Source organism: Podarcis filfolensis (assembly GCF_964270895.1).
Source record: "Podarcis filfolensis genome assembly, chromosome: 2".
Lineage (NCBI taxonomy): Eukaryota > Metazoa > Chordata > Lepidosauria > Squamata > Lacertidae > Podarcis > Podarcis filfolensis.
The window spans coordinates 91,834,777-91,840,274 of NC_139605.1; the positions used below are offsets into that span (position 1 = coordinate 91,834,777).

The window sequence follows — 5,498 nt, forward strand, 5'->3', positions numbered from 1 at the left end:
CGTGAGCAAATGGACTGAAAAATCCTTCTGCCCTACAAACTCCTGAGAATGAGCAGGGAGGATTAGGTGTGCAGCAGAGTCTTAAGAGGACGTGAGGTGCCACCGACCCCTTTCTTTCATTATCAAAGTCTCCCTTTTCCTCCCCAACGCAGCTCAGTCCAATTAAAACTGACAGCTTGTTTACAGGGGATGGAAGAGAAGGCACAGAGTACAACAGGACACAGAAAAGAGAGAATCCAACAGCTCAGCATGCTGGGAGAAACTATCTCTATTTGAGAAATCTCAACATCATGTTCTGGGACCAGCATCCTTGCAGCTGCTACTGGGTTCCTGACTTCTGAGGCTTCCCACATGGCCCCAGGACGTTTAGAAACCAGGGAAGATGTAGATTCCAACACCCCATTTGCTCTTGTTTTTGGCTGTCAGGCAGAAGTACCACTAGCTGAGAATGTGCCACAGCCAGGATTGCAACAGTGTGCAACTGCCACAAAGTGAAATTAGGAGGCCTTCTTAAATAACTTGAGGCTACTGGGAGATCTAATTCATTAACGCTTGGGTTGCCCGCTTTCAGAGCAGCTTCAAAAACAGACATGTTTACACCAGTTGCATTAACACCTCGTCATAAGCACAAAAACCCACAACTTCCACAATTAAGGGAGACACTAAAGGTGAGCAAAATTACAGCTTGTGCTTCTGGAGGAGAAGTTCACATGATTGATTCAGCATAATCTGAAAACAAACAAAATAAATAGGTTCATCACCCGGTACAAGGAATGATCGCCTGTATTGGCATTCACACTCTCTTATCACACTTTCTACTGTAAATAGATTTAAAGTCCACTTTTTCATAGCCTCCAAATGGATACAGGACAAGTTCCACTGTTAGCCAGCATTCCTTCATTCAGGGCAGAATGTTTTCCTTTTCTGGACTTTCAAAACTGCAGCTTGAGAACAGGAATCCCAAAACTCCCTTAAACTAGCTCAATATGAAGCCATAGGAAGGAAATCTGAAAGCTCAGAAACTTGAAAGCAATCTTCCTGAGGAAATGTTAGCTCAGCCGCACCACAACAGACCTATCCAAAACCCCAGACACCACATAGGGATGCTCTGGGCACAGAAGAACATAATGAAGTTACCAGATATTGGCAAAAAACCCATCTTTGACAGCTATCGCAGGGCTATCCAGCCACACACCTGAGTTCACTCGACCCAATATACTTCCACTGTAGAATGACAGAGCTGGAGGAGGACTTTGCTTAGGACAACTGTGTGTGACAATCGGTTGCCTATGCTAAGCTCTGATTGTTATGTCGTAATGACCCTGAGGTGGGAGCTGACAGAACATTGGTGCATTTGGGTCAGAAAGCTGGTTCATCCCACCTAAAACTGCAGGCATGCCATAAGTCTCTGCCACATCCCTTGGGAGATTTGCAATGTGCCAAGTCTGTAGCTGCAGGTTAGAAATGGGAAAGTTCTCACCTCTGGTCCCAGGAGGTGAAATGTGGAGCAAACCTCCGAGTCACAGGCCTCATCCTTCCTTGGTTGCTCCCCACCAGCCCCTACTGCACTGCAGAGGCTCCCACTTAAAATTTAATTGGTTTGCAGATTTGAAATGAAAGGAATGTATGTTAAGACAGAAGACTGTTTCAAGGTCTCTCTCTCTCTCTCTCTCTCTCTCTCTCTCTCTCTCACTCTCTCACTCACTCACACACACACACACACACACCCCAAACAGGAGCAGAGCCTCTATTTTAAAGGAATAAAATATGAAGTGTGCAGGAAATCTGCAAAGAGGAAAGAAGAGCCCAGAGGAAAAACAAAATAACCAGCATAGGAAATGAGTGGCCTATCTACAAAGCCCTTGCAAAGAAAGGAATCAATCTGCTACAGCCCCTGGGGATGTAACGCCTTGCCTTAGCTCAATTGTATAACATGCTTGATTGTTTTTCTCCACCTCCAACCAGAGAGGTAAAGGCCTCTCTGTGTGTTAACCTTGGAGCCAGGTCCACAGCCACTTCCAAAGTCAAGCTGTCGGGTGAAGCCCAGAGGGAGATGTCAGGGAGAGGGATTCCTGGTGCTAAAGGAAGCGTGAGTTTCCTCCCAGGGCCCTGCTCTGGAGCAAGGCGACGAAGGCCGCTTGCTGGAGATGCTGGAATTGTCTAGGACACCGCTGTGAGCAGGGGTGCATCAGCAGAGCAGTGCAAGCAGCATAGCCCAAAATATTAGGAAGCTCTCGCTCTTGCCTGGAGGGAGGGCTGCTTGGCTGAGAGCTGTGTAAGAGGCAAGGGCATTCCCTGGGCTCCGTTTGGCAGCTGCTGACTCTGCTGGCATCCTAGCAGGTTCATCCCTTGTGGTGAGCCAGGAGGTGTCAAGCCGTCTTGCTGTCATGCTTCCCTGCCGGCTCCTGGATTTGCGGCCTGGACTGAGACGATGGCCCTAGAGAGCCACAGCCCAAGATCCTTTAAAAAGTTATAAGCCATTAACACCCCCACACCCCCATGCTTTCTGTCCTCGTTACATTTCCTGCCAGCAACTCGCCCATCTCCCTGCAAATTACGTTGATTTGCTGAAACTGTTGTTTTCCACCCCTTGCTTGTCTGCACAATTAATTTAAAGTTTTTTTGACAGCCTCAGTGCACGGACATGACAAGATGCAGCGAGGTGAAAAGTTTCCGCTCGGTGACTCACTCACTCGCTGATTGTGTTCTCTGGTTCCTCCTCCTGAGAACTGTGGTCACCGCCGTGTCCTACAGTCCCAGCATCTGGAACGGCGGGACATTGGCAGATCTGCCCAAAAGGCAAATTCTACCTCACGGACCCTTTGTCTGTTTCAAAGCGGGAGGGAAAGGGTTGAACCACCCATGGTTTGAGTGCTCAGTGACCAGGTTGGGACCAGTTTGGATCATTTAAGAACCCAACAGCAAAACCAGGGATTAATAATAATATAATAATAATATTTATTTATACCCTGCCCTCCCCGGCCAAGACGTGGCTCAGGGCAGCTAACACCAAATATATAATACATTAAAAACACAATCAAATAGAAGAAGAAGCCTTTACCCCAGTATGCCTCCCCTTTATCACACACACAGCCAAACAAGACAATGACAAAAATCCACCAACAGCATACAAATCAATATGGCTGACCCGATCCAAAACACCCACCCACCCCACTCACACATGAAAACAAAGACCACCACAGCCAACCACAAATGAACAACGACACCCTAGGCCACACCCACAACCTGTCTCACCACCAAAGGAACACAAGTGAACAGCAGAGAACGTACACAAGCAATGCTGACACAAAACCCCACATATATTAAGGAAAATAGAAACATTGCCACCCGACCCCAGCCCCACTCATCTTCCCCCCTCTACCTCTTTCCCCCCTTTCTTCCTGATGTCTCAACAAATGAAACCGATTTGTAAAAAAAAATGTTACATGGGGGGGGGGAATACGAGAGAGAGAGACATTGCACATACCTTTTTAAATCAAAATCTTCAATAAAAATACATTAAAAAAACCAAAATCAAACAATTAGATTTAAAATACAATTCAAAATCACATTTAAAATCAAAATAAAATTAAGTGGGAACCCACAAACCATAACCGTAGGAGTAAGGAATTAAATGTTCACCAGGCCCGGCCGCCTGTGCTGGTCCCATATGGGCCGATAGAAAGAACCATGGAGGCCACTTACATACAGGGTCCCATAGAAAGAAGGGGGTCAAATGTTGCCCAGAACAAAGGCCCGGTGGAACAGCTCTGTCTTGCAGGCCCTGCGGAAAGATGTCAAATCCCTCAGGGCCCTGGTCTCTTGCGACAGAGCGTTCCACCAGACTGGGGTCAGGGCTAAAAAGGCTCTGGCCCTAGTCGAGGCCAGTCTAACCTCCTTGAGGCCCAGGACCTCCAAAGTATTATTGTTTGTGGACCATTTGTGGAGCCAGAAATAACAATATTTCTTCAAATGATGTGGGTTCTCTGTAGTCTCACCTCCATGGCATATGGCTATGGCAACCCACCAGTGGAGACATGGGCTTGGCTTGGGTTTCAGAGTTGGTCTCACAATCTGAGTTAATTCCTTACTGTCCCCAGTGTTCAAGAACACTGTTGAGCAGCCCACAAGGTCTCCACAAAGTGAAATGGCCCTAATGCGGGACTAATATGTTCCCAGTTCTGTCTGTGAGGCTACTTGCAGGACATTGAGGGCTCAAGTTCCTGGACCTCAGCGATGAGCCTTTTCTTCCTCAAACCCACAAGGGTTCTTCCCTCCCTCCACAAACTTGCATCATTTTTCTGCTGCTGCCACTAGATACATATGTAAAGGTTATGTTGCCCTAGAATCCCAACCTCCCCACTTGGGATGTCTTAAGTCCTCTTGGCCCTTTAGACACCCCCCTGGTCTTCTCCCCAGTATTCCCTGGCTAGAGATCAAGCAACTTAAGCCAGGCTGCTGCACCGCTTTCTCTTTTTTTCTGGTCAGTGTGACTTGAACTGGGGAATTACTGTCTAGCCAAAAGACCACAAAACCACACATATCATTTAAAACAAAGATGAGCTTTTGCTCAACACCCGGAAAAAACACCAATAACCACATTCTATTAACAGTATCTGAGCAAAGGAGGAGAATTAAAATGTGAGAGAAACACTTCCAAAGAATGCCTTTGACCAGCTTTGTCTGATACACCAGCTGTGGATCTGGATTGGGATAGCCTGGCCACTGTGGTCCATGCATTGTTAACCTTGAGGCAAAATCACTGCAGTGGGTCTGATCTGGGGTGGACCTTGGGCCTGGGGCAGAAGCTCCAGCCAGTGCCGTATGCAGTGCCTCAGCTGCTGAAGGAGGCAGTCAGCTGACGCCATGTCACACCCCTCCTAAAACATCTGCCCTGGCTGTCCATAACGCATCTGGGGCAGGTTCAAGGCTCCTGTGTTAATTTTAACATGCAAAGTCCTGACCAACTTTGGTCTGGGATCTGAGCTATTATATCCCAGCTTGATCACTGAGATCATCCAGAGGAGCGCTGTTACAGAGCCTTGAGTGGTTTCAACCAGAAGTTGGGCATTTGGTGTTGCCAGCCCCAGACTGTGCAAATACTCTTCCAGCAGACATTTGGCAAGCTTCTTCACTGCTAATTTTCAGGTCTCTTGAAGACCTTTTTATGCCAACAAGCCTATTCAATTGTTTAAAATTTTGTGAGACAAGCCAGCCCTTTTAATGGTTATTTACACAGAATTGTAGAATTGTAGAGTTGGAAGGGGCCAAGAGGATCATCTAGTCCAGGCCTGTCCAATCGGTCAATCGCGATCTACCGGCCGATCGCGGGCTGTCCCTGGTCGATCCTGGTTGATCGCGTGATCTCCTGCGATTGACCGAAAACAAAAAATAAAGCTCTCCCCCTAAAAAAAGCTCAGCAACTCTGGTCAATCCAATGGGTAGATCATTGCATCATTGCCAGATTATTTATAGTGGGAATAGATCTAGTTCAACCC

General features: G+C 47.2%; 1 long non-coding RNA gene across 1 annotated transcript in view; it reads right to left on the reverse strand.

The window, feature by feature from the left end:
* Positions 1-229: 229 nt before the first annotated feature.
* Positions 230-5,498, reverse strand: part of LOC310755461 — a 38,437-nt gene continuing 33,168 nt past the window's right edge. Inside the window, exon 3 of the long non-coding RNA XR_014544360.1 lies at positions 230-729. This is a non-coding gene — a long non-coding RNA (uncharacterized lncRNA). The remainder of the gene's footprint in view (positions 730-5,498) is intronic.